The following is a 15,590-nucleotide window of genomic DNA, read 5'->3' on the forward strand; positions in this document are numbered from 1 at the left end:
CCTCTTCGTTAATTGTGCATTTTTTTGTATTACATGCCTTCTTCCAAAGTTTATAAGTATCATTTTGTGTGCATGTATTTCCAGCCACATGGGGATATGCCTAATCCAGTGTCCCATGGGGATTTTTAAACAACCCTTGATTTGGGGAATTTCCATTAACATCAGTTTCATCTGTGTGAAAGGCCCTCAGGCTGGAAGAGAAGGGACTAGAAGAGGGTGCTGAGCTGAGTGACAGATAGCTGACTGTCTCGTGGGTTATTTTAAGTATATATTTCCAGGAAGAGAATGCCAAGCTCTATGTGAACTTGATTTTCTCACATGTCAACAGGAGAATAGCAATAAAGACAGAATCCTTCCCAGCATCCCTTTGAGAAATAATAAATAAATGTGATAAGAAACTGTTTCACAAAATAAAACAGACTTTGAAGTAAAAAAGCAGCCAGCCAGAATTCCACATGTAGCTGGAAATTGTTCCACATTTTAACCATTCCTGTCAGTCTAATGGGTGGCAATCAGTAACCTTTCCACCCTCACATTCTTACAATTGCACATACACATACACACACGCACACACACTCAATAATAGGTGCTATGGATATTTTAAAGAAAGAAGAGCTAACTTCATGTGTTTATAAATATATTTGGACTCTTATCCCAAATGAGCAGTTCATTTAAAGTTTAAATTTATGTTAATTTTCATTTATATATATATATATATATATATATAAAATCAAGTCACGTCAATACGGCAGTCATCCCAGTTCTAAAATGAGATGTGTTAGACTAGAAGATCTCAAGGCATTTTCAGTTCTAAGAATCTATGAATCCAGGGTTTTTGACTTTGACCTTGCATTATCTTACACACGCTTTAAGAAAGAAGAACAGAGTTGCACATGACAGTCTGAATAAGCCAGTATCACTCAAACACAACAGCATATGCAATAGCCCATAGGGCAGTTTCTGGTTGGGTAAATGTAGGCTATGCTTGCACACTGAACAGAATCTCTGTGCCACAAGTTTGACTCCAGAAGCAAACTTTCCATTGTCATCAAGTAGATGATCAGGCATTGCCAAAAGTCCTAAGCCTTGTGTGAGTGAGCAGGCTATCATCCTATATGGCCTTTCTAAAAGAGTTTTAACTATGCTCCATATTTTAAAAATAGTCACAAAGGAGACTATTTGAACTCTTTTAAGAAAAGTCCTGATAAGAACTCAGATCTGGAAACTGCTAGAAGTCTCTAGGCTAATTTAATGAATAACATTTGCAGTATGTGGAAGCAGGTCTTCAAGGGCCACAGAGCTGCAGAGTCTAGGCATCTACAAGTCAGTATATAGCAGATAGCAAGGTAGTCAGAACCAAGCAGCTCTTCCTAATTAGAAAACTATAAGAGAATGGGGGTTGGGGTGGAAGGAGGACAGTACTGTGTACTGCACAACTCCAGAGGGAGTCATCCCCACTCTATTTCATGTAGATAGTGCTATCTGGAGAGAAGGGAGAATAAGTACAGTTTTCATTCCATTGGTCCATATGGAAAGCAAATATGGACAATAAGATTTATACTTCAGGTTGTTTATTCTTTTAACAAATAACCAAATAACTAAGTCTTGGATTTAAATAAATCCCAAAGAAAAGAATTAAATTGATTCAAAGTTTTCTGGCTAAGAAAGCCAGATTCAAGCCAAGTTCTAATATCATACATTGTAAAGCAATGAAAGCAAAACAGCAACTCTGAATGAAGCAAATCAGTAAAGTGCCTGGAAAAAAGCAATCATAATAATGCTTTTCAAAGTTAAGCCTGGTATTAGCTTCATTCATCCTGCAAATGTGTATTTAGTGCCTACTATTTGTCAGACTGTACTATCAGATGCATCCTGCATTTAAGGTTCTCACAGCCCCATGGAAAACTCAAATGTTTTTATCTTTGCACTTGTGTCCCAAGTGATCAATTCATTTAAAGTTAAAAGATATATTTATTCATTTTTATTAATTTACTGTGTATGTGGTTAAATCAAGTTAAGAGTTTTCAAGTCAAGCACAGTATTCAGGAAGAAAAAAACAGGTTGGCTGCTTAGCTGGGCACCAGGATCTTGTGTATAAGCATCATGTAAGATACACCAGTTCTAACTATATATTTATAAGCGTATCTAGACAGGGGTCTTCAATGCAGGGGCTTTATAAAGATGACAAACAAATTATTGAGATTGATTGACCCTCCTTTCAGAAGTGAGAACTCCATATAATTTATAATACATAGTTTACTATAACATCAAGTTGTATACTATGAATTAAAGCCAGTATTGAGTGGATTTTAATTTTAACCTCAACTTCTCAGTTATGAATAGATAGTGATAACCCTAGTGTAGCTAAATGAATACTTTCTCCAAATATTATTTTAATCATAAGAACAGAATGCAGAGCCCCCAGGTGGACTCAGGAGTATAGGAAAAAAACAGTATATAATAAAGGTAGTATTTTAGATAAGGGGAAAGGATAACTATCAATAATTTGTTGGGACTATTGGTTATGGTTATCCATTAGGAAAAAAAAATGTTTAGGTCCCTATTTCATGTCATTTACTAATAATTTTCAGATACATTAAAGATACAAGCATAAAAAGCTATGAAAACAATCAGAGGAAATACAGGAAAATGTTTTATTACCTTTGGTAGGAAAGACCATTTTAAACAAGACTGAGAAGGCAAACAACACAAAGGAAAAGACTGATAGATATGACTAAAAAAATAAATTTGCTACTACGAAAAATAACACAAGCAATGTTAAAAGACAGGAGACAGATTAAGGATAAAATGTTTACATAATTCATCACAAACAAAAGACTAAGAACTGCCAAGTATGACTGTGTAAGCTGTACACTGCACACCACCAGGGGAAGCCATTCATGCAGACTACAATGTGACTGGTGTCCCTGAAGTTGTCTTGATCAAAATCCATAATATTTAAAGCACTCCTTATCAATAAGAAGAAAAGATCAATAAGCCAACCAATGGAAACGTGGGCAAAGGATATGAAAAGTGAATTCATAGAAGAAGAAATACAAGTAATAGTAAACATATACAAAGATGTTAAATCTCACTTGCAGTCAAAGAAACATAAATTGGAACAATAATGAAGCATATTTTCACCGTATCAATAATGAAAAAACATTTCACACCAATAAAGAAATACCATTTCAGATTGACAAGATTTAAAATATCATTGTTGGCTAGGACACAGTGAAACGGTATTCTCTTGCATTCCTAGTATGAATGTGAAGTATGAATGTGACAATACCCATTTAAATTAAAAATGCATATACTCTATGACCTAACAATTTTACTTCTCCTGATCTAAAGAAAGCTTCAGGGCTTCCCTGGTGGCGCAGTGGTTGAGAATCTGCCTGCCAATGCAGGGGACACGGGTTCGAGCCCTGGTCTGGGAGGATCCCACGTGCCGCAGAGCAACTGGGCCCGTGAGCCACAACTACTGAGCCTGCGCGTCTGGAGCCTGTGCTCCGCAACGAGAGGCCCGCGCACCGCGATGAAGAGTAGCCCCTGCTTGCCACAACTAGAGAAAGCCCTCGCACAGAAACGAAGACCCAACACAGCAATAATTAATTAATTAATAAATTCCTACCCCCAACATCTTCTAAAAAAAAGAAAGCTTCACTCACACATACAAGCTATTCATTGCAGAATTTTTTGTAATCACATAAATTAGAAACATCTCATTTGTATGCAGATAGAGTTTAATAGCTGAGTAGAATGAGAGAGATCTATATGCAGTGAAATCAAAGATCTCCATTATATACTGTTGGGTGAAAGAAGTAATTTTCATCGTGATACATACGGTATGATATAGAAAACACACTCTCATATACACACATTAATCAACTTTATAATATTATATAATTATGTGTATTATATAATATATACATATGTTTTTGTATGTGAATGCACTAGAAGGACTATACCTCAGTTAATAGAGGTACTTCTGGGAGCCAACTGGGATTAGGCATGGAAGTCAATAGTGGGTTTTAGTTTACTTTTAATGTTTGAATTGTTGAAAAGGAGGATATATGTGTTATTTTATTGACATTTTAAAAAATTTACACTGCCAACAAAGTTTGAGTAATTGCCTCATGTTCTCCAGCAAGCTGTGAGACCAACACTGAGTAAGGATATATATCAAAAATAGAAAATAGCAAATGTACTTTAGTGGGGTAACCTGAATAGATGGAGAGAAGTCAGGAGAAATTAACAGTGATGTCTTTATTGGTGACATTTTAGCAAAGGTTATCATAATATCCTACCCAGCAACATCTGTGACTGATACTAGTGCCATGTTTGTAAATGTAAAAAGTATACTAGTAAAGAATGCAAAACAAGAACAAAAAATAAAAATAAAAAATAAAATAAATAAAAAATAAAAACTTTACACTTCCATTCTGTGCTTGTATCTTGAGACAATGGTACTATTAAAAAGTCATGAAAGAAGATATGTGGCGGTACTTAAAAAATTACAGTGGCAGTTATACAAGCTAGAGTAACCAACACTAACATTACCTGTGCACTCCCAGATTTACCTAAAGAAGACTGTATTACCTGTCATTCATTTTTCTTCCCCTCTTCCCTTTACAATGTTCCTCCTTACCACATCTCAGGCCCTCACTCAGGAACCTGGCTCCTGGCCACCTGGGGTTCCCGCTCCCTTTGCTGTGACTTTCCCGGACAGGATTCAAATCCAAGCTCGTCTGATTCACAATTGCACCACTGATGTCTCCTACAACAAGAAGACTACTATCTACATGGATAGGCTTGACCTCATCCCATCCCATCCCACAGAAGTCACATGCTGAACAAATTTATTCAGGACTTAATACCTGTGGAGAGGTCCCAGCCTCCTGCCCCAACTGAGAAAGCTGAGTCAGACGCCTGCCTCAAGTCAGTGCAGCTAGAGGAGCTTGCAAAGGCAGCTGGGAAATCAGGAGGCTAGAGTTTGCAATAGAGGGGATAAGCACTCAGAAGGAAAATACAAATTTCTAGAGTCAGAGTAGGCTGGGGAGATACTAGCAGGCACTTGGCAATTAGAAGCATGAAATTAGAGGCAATAGATTCAAGACAATTTATAGTCAGGGGCTAATGCTACAAGGCAAGAAAATAAAGAGTGTGAGAGGAAACAAGGCAGCAACAATGGGGAAGAGCCTCCCACTATGGCCCTAGTTCACATCGTTGCCAATGGACTATGCCGTAGCTCTCATGAGGCAGGAGGCACTCTGGGCAGTGGACCTGAGCCAATGCTTCTCACCTGGTTTGCTTTAAAAAAAAAAAAAACTAAACAAAACTAGCAATGCCTGGGCTGCATTAACATTTCTTGGGTAGAGTCAGACATCAGCAGTTTTCAAATCTCTCCAGGTGATTCTGCAGGACTGAGATGCATTGCCCAAGCCCTACAAACTTGGAGTGGGTAATTGGTGGCATCTGGCACAAGTGAGGGTGGAGATTCCTGGGAATCCATTCCCTGCAGAACAATTATTTCATTACTTTAGTAAATGAGATGATACACCCATTTTTTGGTGGAAACATTAAGATGCCTTCTCTCATTATTTTCTCACATGAGAGTTCAGGCCCAAGGTTCATAACGTCATCATAATTTCGAGATCCTAAGACTAAAAGTTCTCTTTTCAGAGCTGAGGCTCCTCTGGACACACTCCACACCCAACCCCAACCTCCAACAGAGTTTGCATCATGGACTCAACATAACGTTCCATTCTTTATTTTCTCTCTGAAAACAATATATTCAAGATTGCAAAGTGTATTTTTGATAATTGGTGCGAAGGTTGGATTTATAGTCCAGTCTTACATGTCAGGCTCAAAATTTATTGGCAGAAATGTAAGTTGCGTAATTACTCGGCAGCAGTTACACATACTTGACACATTTATTTCTAGAGCCTGAACTCTGTACATGCATGGACACATATGAAATTCTCCACTCCTGATGCCTCTTCTCTGGCTCTTGGAAGTAGATTTATGAAGGTATCACTGTACAATATATAGTTTTACTTTTATAATTTGGATGGTTTGTGGTAGCCAAGAGAAGTAACTAAACTTTTACATGCTGAAGTAATAATTTATTCCTTTGAGAGTTTTGGGCTGGATGTACAAATACAAACACAAAATGAAAAATAAATTAACATGGAAATTATTTGGTTGTTTTGACTAGATAACAGATTTCTTTGGCATTATGCAGATAGACTCATTTTCTGACAGTCTCAAGATGCCCTACTTAACCTGTATGAAATAAGGATTCTGTCCAAGTTGAATACCTAAGATGGATCACCAAGCTCTTGAAATCTACTTCCTTAAGCTCTCAGGTCTGCTCTCATGATTCCTCTGCCACTTGAAGATTCCTATTAACTTGCTCCTGGAAATCTCCTCCCGGCACATCTTAAGTTTAAAATGCTGCATAAATGACATTAACTGAAAAGAAACTACGAGGCCTTGGACAAGGAATCAAAGGACTCTATAGCGTAGATCAGGAGTCCCCAACCCCTGGGCCGTGGGCCATTACTGGTCTGCGGCCTGTTAGGAACCGGGCTGCACAGCAGCAGGTGAGCAGGAGGCAAACAAGCGAAGCTTCATCTGCCGCTCCCCATCGCTCCCCATTTCTCGAATTACTGCCTAAACCATCCCCCCACCACCAGGGAAAACCTGTCTTCCACAAAACTGGTCCCTGGTGCCAAAAAGGTTGGGGACCGCTGGCTTAGATGATGGGCTTATAATTTTCTCTACCAAAAGTAAAGGCTTGGAATAGAAAGGAAGATGTGGAAGTTGAATGTCCCAATAAAGAGAAGATAATGAGAAACGAGATTTAAAAGACAAAACTATGGCCTTCGGTATTGGGATGAATGATGGATTCTTGGCCAGGGAAGTATATATAACCGGAGTCTGACCTGATAGAAAAACTAAATTAAATAAAGGAGGAGAGGGAGACAGTCGCCTTGATAAGCCTATGAAAGTGGTACCTATCGAGGACAACAAGGATAAGATGAGAAGATAAATAAGAGTATGGGACTTGGTGTTTTGTACCCCCAAAATATTAGACAGGAAATGGAAGAAGGAAATAATAACTTATAGCCTCAACATCTTTACACTAATAATATCTGTCACTGATTATTTACTATCTTCATATCACTATTAAACTTAGGAACAATCCTATAAAGTAAGTACCATTATTACTTCCATTCTACAGATGGAGAAAATAAAGCTTATAGGAGCTAAACTTATAGACGCTTAAGAAGCCATGTTCACAAGGACATGCACAGCTGGTTCTTGTGGGAAAAGGAGGATTTAGACATGGGCAATCTGGTCGAGAGCCCACACTATATCATACTGTCTCCCTAACCTGCCAAGTGTACAGGGTAAGCAAAGTGAGCTTGAGATTATACCATACTGTGATTTTTGAGACATGGTGGAAAGAGATTCCAGATTGAAATGCACTGACGGAAGAGCAAGTCCTATTCCTGAACGATAGGCCTCTAATAAGGGGAGACTGAATGGTACTAGATGTCAAGGAGCTATTCACAGGAATAACCTATGAATGGAAACACTGTAGAGTGGGGATGAGTTAGAGAAGAAAAGATATGGCTTGTTTTGGAACTATGTTATGCTCCACCTGGTCAGAAGGAGAAAATTAATTACACATTTCTGACAGATAAAACCAGTATAGGAGTGCGAATTCCCTGGTGGTTCAGTGGCTAGGACTCTGTGCTTTCATAGCCGAGGGCCCGGTTTCGATCCCTGGTTGGGGAACTTGGGGAACTAAGATCCCCCAAGCCACGCCATGTGGCAAAAAAAAAAAAAAAAAAAAAGAACTAGTAGTATAGGAGTGAGATCTAGAATTGATCACCGAATATATATTATGTATGGTGGTAGACCCATTCTTGACTTGTCTTCACCTTTCAGAAGAAAGTGGAAGTAATTCTTTTTGGTTTTTTTTACTTTTAATTGCTAGGAGTAAAAGAATAAGCATAATCAAGCATATGCCTTAGACTTTAGGAAGACAGAATTTTTTTAAGTCTAGGGAAGAAAGGCATGGTTCTCCCTTCCAAGAAAAGGTACTTGGAAAGGCCTCAAATATGATTCCAGCTTAATTAATAATCATGATTATAATAGGAAAGAACCAGGTGTTTTCCCGAGGATCTATGAGGAGAGTGTGCCAGTTATTAAGGTGCTACCTCTCAACTCCAGATCCACCCTCCTCTATTCTGCTTCGTGATGCTGGGACTCTGCACAGCACATTTCTGCTTTGACAGCAGGAGCCCTGTTGGACTCTGCCAATAGGGGGAGCCACAGGGAGACTACAGGGCTGAAGGGAGGAAGGGAAGGGTGTTGCCTGTTCCTGTATGCTAGCAGGTCTTTAGGTCACCCCAGCAATGTTGTGTCACCCCAGCAATAGCAGTTTCTTCCTGAAGCGGCAGTTGAATCTAATTTGCAGTTTCTCCAAACACTTGCCATATCAACCCTCCACCCAGTCCCCCCAAGACATCTGATCCGTGCTTCCTCCTCAGAAATCTAGATTTCCTGAGGCCTCCTCTCCTCCAAGTTCAGAGATACCAACACCAGCCAAGCAGCCTCTTCTCCTCAGAAATCTGAATTTCATCTCTGTGGAAGCCCTCCCTTTAGTTTCCAAATTTTAATAACCCAACCCCCTCTCTTTGTTCTTTCTATTTTAGGAGTGCTTCCTGCTGTTGCTTCTTCCCTGATACCATATTTACCCTTTTCGTTACCTTGCTAACAACTCTATATCTCATTAACAGGCTTTAAAAATATATTAAATTCTCTTTGTTCAAATAACTAGTAGGGGTTTTGTCCCCTGCATGGACCCTAACTGGTAGAGAAAGCATTCGGAATATCAAAGCCCTAAGTGAGCAGAAAATAACAAAAAATATTCACGGCAACCAATGGGGTTTTTAAAAGGAATTTCCTGATCAAGAGGAAGATCAAAGGAAGGCCAGATGTTTGGAGAGGATGGTAAAGTGGTTGGTGTCATTTTATTGGAGGATTGAGAACTCAGACTGGATCATCAATGGGCAGAAATGTGCCAGAGGAAGTCATCAATCGGAGAAGTGTTCACTCAGAGGACTGTTAGGTCTCAGGATTCTGAAAGGCAGTACCCATCCCGACCCAGAGCTCCCAGTGTTCTCACATTATCAGAACAGTTCCTCAGGGTTTCTGAAGGGATCATTCTCTATTTCTTCCTCTTACCTTTCTAGTTCGGAGAGATCTGGACCTATTGGTTCCCTTCTACAGTGCTATTCTTTGTTATGAGTTGCATTCCCTAAAGAGGTCCGAGAATCTGCTCTTTCTGTGAGATCAAGAACTTCTTTGGTCTAACCCTGAGCTCTACAAATTTATGTGTTCTCTAAATTAAACTCCAGAAATGTTACCCACTCTTGCACCTCTGGCACCTCAGAAATCCGTGCATTTCCTCGGCACTACTCAAACTTCTGCTGTCATCTGGAACTTTGAAAAGCACCCCCTCTGGGGTTGGCTAAACAGAAGCCCTTCATAAAGCTAGAATGACCACCTAGGTCCCTGGCTGTGGGTGCACCATGCCCTTCTGCATCCAGAAGCCCCCCGAGGCTAGATCCACCCCGCATCTACTCGTTATCTCACTCTTTTGTCCTTGTCCTTGAAAGCCCCACTCCTTGCTCTGCACTCTTGTGTCACTTCCATGGTTGGTGCCAGGGCTGACAGGCATTTCTCTGTATTTGTGAAGAAAAATAAACAAGCCTATGTTTTCATTTCTCTGGCCTCATTAGACTAATCTCCGATTCCTCAGCTATTACTCATCATCAGCTTCTTCCTTCCCCAAAGCCCAAATATACAGAACCTAAGCTCTGAGCCCCAAAAGTACCATTGGTAGAGATTCCAGCCCAGTTAGGCTCTTTGCACGGACTGCCCACAGAATCTCTCCAGTCATCCCAAACTAACAGCAGTTACTTCATCAAATCCACACAACCATGACAGATAACACTACTGTTACAAACTGAAAATTAAATTCCACCATCACCACACCAAAAGGCTCCCCAAGTCTCCCAAAACTCTTGGACACTGAGAAAAAGGACAGGAATTATCTTACCTACTTTCTTTTTTTCTTCATATAATTCTACCACTTGCTCCTCATATTCTCATTACTTACATATTAAGAACACATCACACCAGGTATTATATAGAACAATTAGGAGATGAAAGGCACTAGGACACTAATAGGAGACAGTATATTTAAAAGTGCTGGGCTTCCCTGGTGGCACAGTGGTTAGGAATCCGCCTGCCAATGCAGGGGACACAGGTTCGAGCCCTGGTCCGGGAAGATCCCACATGCCGCGGAGCAACTAAGCCCGTGCACCACAACTTCTGAGCCTGCGCTCTAGAGCCCGTGACCCACAACTACTGAGCCCACGTGCCACAACTACTAAAGCCCGAGCGCCTAGAGCCCGTGCTCCACAACAAGAGGCCACCCAATGAGAAGCCCGCGCACCGCAACGAAGAGTAGCCCCCGCTCGCCGCAACTAGAGAAAGCCGGCGTGCAGCAACAAAGACCCAATGCAGCCAGAAATAAAAATTAATTAATTAAAAAAATTTTTAAAGTGGCCCCATCTAGAGAAAGCCGGCGTGCAGCAACAAAGACCCAACGCAGCCAGAAATAAAAATTAATTAATTAAAAAAATTTTTAAAGTGCTATTTTAAGGAATTGCAAAGCAACACCCCACCTCACCCCCCCCTTTTAAAACAAAATATAACCAGGGAAAATGTATCAGAGAAGATAGGTCTGAGGAATGAAAGCTAAGTGGCAATTGCCCCTTGGAATTTAGCTTAAGTTCACGCTTCATGCATATGTTTTGATTTAAAATAATTACCTTTTGTTCAGCTTAACTCTGAACTCCCAAATCTTTCTGCTTTCAATTCTTCAAGTAAGGCACCCCTGAGTACAGCGTGAGGGAGTCAGTTTAATCCAGACTTCTTGAAAACAGCTTGGTATCTTCGACTAAATCCAGTAGCAGAATGCGGGCTTAACGGGCGCCCCCCCCCAATTTCTCCCACCCAGATATTTTTCCTTTTTGTCCAGCAAAGTGTCATCTGTTCCCAAGGAAGAAAGAAAGAAAAAGAAAAATGTTTACTTAAACTATTACACTCTAAACTGCTCAATTGATTCTGACCAAATTTAAGATGCTTGATACAGAGTTAGAGAAAATAAGGGAAGTATTTATTTGAAACTTAGAAAGTGGAGATTTGACTTTCTTTATCCTCACTTGTAAGAATACTTAGGTTGAAGCTGTGCTACTGCTGTGCAGTAGAGCTGGCTTTGGATGCATTTATTTTATTGATAAACACACACTTACTGTGTGCCTTTTAAGTATGAGGTACTGAGCTAAATAGTGTGAACACACAAAGTACGATGCAGATCTTCCTTGACTTACCACGGGGTTACGTCCAGATATTGTAAGTTGAAAATGCGTTTAATACACCTAACCTACCAAACAGCCTATGTTAAATGCACTCAGAACACTTACATTAACTTACAGTTGGGCAAAATCATCTAACATAAAGCCTATTTTATAATAAGGTGTTGAATATCTCATGTAATTTATTGAATTCTGTACTGAGAGTGAAAACCAGAATGGTTGTGGGCGTACAGAATGGTTGAGAATGTATCCATTGTTTACCCTCACGGTCGCATGGCTGACTGGGAGCTGTGCTCGCTGCCACTGCCCAGCATCAGGAAGGAGTACTGGACCGTATATCACTAGCCTGGGAAAAGTTCAAAATTCAAAATTCGATGTATGGTTTCTACTGAATGCGTGTTGCTTCCATACCATCGTAAAGTCGAAAAATCGCAAGTTGAACCATCATAAGTCAGGGACTGTCTATATATCAGAGATCTTGCCTTCCAGGAGCTTACAAATCCGATGAGATAAGTAGAAGGGATAAGATGTGAACATACATTGCTATGATGTGGCTCAGGGAAATAAGTGCCACGAAGAGGTGCAATTAAAGTTCTGCAAGAGTCCAGAGAAAGGCGAGTCACTTCTTTTCTCCAAGAAAGTCTTCCTAGAGGAAGAGGCGTTTCAACTGCCCTTTCAAGAGCAAAGACAGAAGGGCCTTCCAAGGCTTAGGAAGGGCGGGAAATGAGGGCCTTGTCAGGGGAAGGGAGGGGCTTCTCTGGGGAAATGAAGTGATGGTGACCAGGAAGATGCAGAGATAATGTCTTCTGAAGAATCTTGTTCTGGCAAGCTTACTGGGATTGGCTTACTTTGATTTTGCCTATTTTCAGAGTAATGCAGTCAGTGTCTGCATATATAGGTGAACTTCCTGTGCTTTCAATATCTCCAGAATTTCTTATAAAAAATTATACAATCTGGGCTTCCCTGGTGGCACTGTGGTTGAGAGTCCGCCTGCCGATGCAGGGGACACGGGCTCGTGCCCCGGTCCGGGAAGATCCCACATGCCGCGGAGCGGCTGGGCCCGTGAGCCACGGCTGCTGAGCCTGCGCGTCCGGAGTCTGTGCTCCGCAACGGGAGAGGCCACAGCAGTGAGAGGCCCGCGTACCGCAAAATAAATAAATAAATAAATAATTAAAAAATTATGCAATCAGTCTTGCTCTCTCCCTCTCATACCTCTCCATCCCCAAATACAAATATATCCTGATAGAAGAGAATAGAATAAATACTTAAAGCCAACTCTAAAAAGGCAAGGCCTCTAATTTTCTCCATTAAATAACTGACCTGAACTCTGAGCTACACACTCATTCTCATCAGAAACATCTGGACATCCCTGGTCTTGCTTCCTGGGAATGAGGTCAAAAGATATTGGGCCTGAGAGCAGGCCTGATACTTCTTCAGCACTTTCCTTTGCCTAAAAGTGGCAGTTTTGGGTAACACCACCCTTGTCTGCTTTAATAAAAATACTTCTCATTACTATGAAGTATAATGAACTGCTGCTAGAGAAAAAGTTTCCCATTGGCCAAGGGCTTAACCATGGGGCTTTGTTCTTTCATCTTTCTGTCTTGATCTTCCCCTTGTTAAAAGATAAACTGAGGCATATCACATTTTTAAGAGTTTATCTGAGCAAAAATCGATTTGAATTGGGCAGCACCAAACCAGATGTGGTTAGGAGTGCTTCACCACTTATAGAAGCTTGGGTAGAGACTTGATAGAGAAAAGGCAGAAGCAAAGCAAGGAAATTACCTGACTGGCTATAGTAGTTGCCTTATTTGGGAAAGTTTACTTGGGTATTTGTGATGGCTTCTCCTTACATTTGATTTCTTAACCTTGAGGTGTCTACAGGTTTAGGTTTGGGTTTGCTTAGGTTTGGGTTAGGTTAGGCTACTAAGGCATCAAAACCACCTTAGTCTAACAGATTTCTTGTTTAATTAACTCCCTCAAACATGGGTGCTGCAGGAAAAGAGGAGCCCATTGTTTTCTAGACCTTACAACATCCTAGTGCTTTATAAAATGATAGCAAACAACTGATCTGATTGGCTATTTTTCATTAAATTTATTAGAGGACTGTAGACAGATAAGGAAGGGGTCCCCAGAGAAAGAAAACCAGGCATAGCTTTCTTGACATAAGTGAAGCCATCTTTGGCCTAAGCCATTTTGTGATCCAAGCCTGGCCATGCCCTTGAACAAGTCTCAGTGATTAATGATCTCAAGGGAACGAAAGAATGCAGAAACAAAGACTGTTAAGGCAAGAGAGGTAACACTAGAAAAGATAATATATCACGTATAAAGACTCCCAGTTCTGTTTCAGTGGTAAAGACTAGCCTGAAGCGCTCAACCACCAGATCAACTGCAACCTAAGGGATGATGGGGTTGACCTATTCAGACCCTCCTGACTTCAATCAACTAAAGCTTGGACTCTGCCTACCACCCAAGCCCTTTCATGAATATGTGTGTACCCTTAGCTTAAACTTCCCCTGTTTTGCTATTAGGGGAAGCACAGCTTTATGAAAGATCCCTGGTGTTCTTCTTACTTGCTGCAGGTAACAAGAAATCCTTTATTCTCCCGATTTTTGGCTTGGTTGTGTCTTTTGGCTCGACACCCACCAAGAGGTTGAGCCCAGTTTTCAGGTAACAGGACTGCACTGAGGAAATTAACCAACTGCTTGAGGATCACATAAACACTCAATTTACGAGTGTTCATTCTTCTGCCCAAGGGAACAGTGATTTCTGCCATGCCATAGCATAAGAAAATTAGATTTGAATCCTGTATTTGTGAGATGCTGTATGACTAAAGTCATGCAAATCTCAAAAGGTGAATTCAACAAAAGGTTAGCAGAAATTAGGCTACAGCACTGTTGCAGATTATATTAGGACGCAGATATTTTAATAACCATTAGAGCTTTCTGATCAGTTCCAAGTTAATATTTTCCAGCATATGCTTGTTGCTTGTTCATTGATAAAATGCTGACTTGAATGACTGCACAAGCACAGAACATGTCCCTTTGGAAAGAGATGAACAAAAAAACAACAAAATCATTTTACCAGGCATCAAAGAAAAGAAGTTAAGTATTTGCTGAGATCTCAGGGAGGGAAATGAACTCCAGTACTCACTCCCCTTAGATTTGCACAGGATCGTCAAGAGCTGAAGAACTTCAAAGTATAACAAACTGTGGCTCAATTTTAGAAATATGAAGCATTTGGAGTAGCTAATTTGGCCAAATATTTATGTTTTGGTGCATAGTTGAACAGCTTATCAGACCTTCAGGAATTCTTTGTTTTTCATTTTTGTGCTTTTATTTCCTCTCCTATCTCCTCCTCCACTCACTAGAAGAAAAACACCCTTGGGCAATGACAGTTAAAGATGCTTCTCCATAGAGGCACCAAGCCAGGGCCTAGGGGGCTGATCCCCAAGCCACTGCCAACTGCAGTCTAAGCAGTAATTTTCCTTCCCCCTGACTCTCTTCTTGGAAGTCCTGGAAAATGTAGAAGTCTCTAAGGCCTTCTAAGAGAGAAAAAGAAACCTTTCCCCTGATGAGCATTCCATCTCTCCTTGAAAGATCTTTTATTGACAGGACTTTAAAAGGCTGCTGCAGAGGGGCTGGCCTTTGTGTCGGCACCAACAGGCAGAGGTAAGGCAGGAGAGTTCCCAGGAACTTCCAGGGCTGAAGGACCAAATACTTTGCCTCTCTTTTCACTACCAATACTCCTTACCCTTCGCTACCTGGGTCCACAGTTTCTCTTCAGTCCTAACCTTAAAGAAGACTGCTCATTTACAAGGAAGAAGAGTAGGTGATACAGAATTTCTAACTCTCCGTGGATACAGGGGCGAGAGAGGCATTTGGATAACCTCTGTTGGAAATTATGCTGACATGGTGGATATTTGTAAGAAGGGATAGAGGAACCACTATCTTCCTTCAGCTCCAGCTGACCTCTGCTTTCAGGGAGGCCTGCAGTGACAAGTTCTGCGTTTCCTATTAGTTTCTTCACCTCCCAGCCCTGGGGGCTGCTGAACCACACCAGAGATCCCAGGTGGGTCCAGACCAGCCCCTGCTAGCAGAGCCCTACAGCTCCCAGGCTCCACGGCCC

This window comes from Physeter macrocephalus, chromosome 5, assembly GCF_002837175.3.
Source record: "Physeter macrocephalus isolate SW-GA chromosome 5, ASM283717v5, whole genome shotgun sequence".
NCBI lineage: Eukaryota > Metazoa > Chordata > Mammalia > Artiodactyla > Physeteridae > Physeter > Physeter macrocephalus.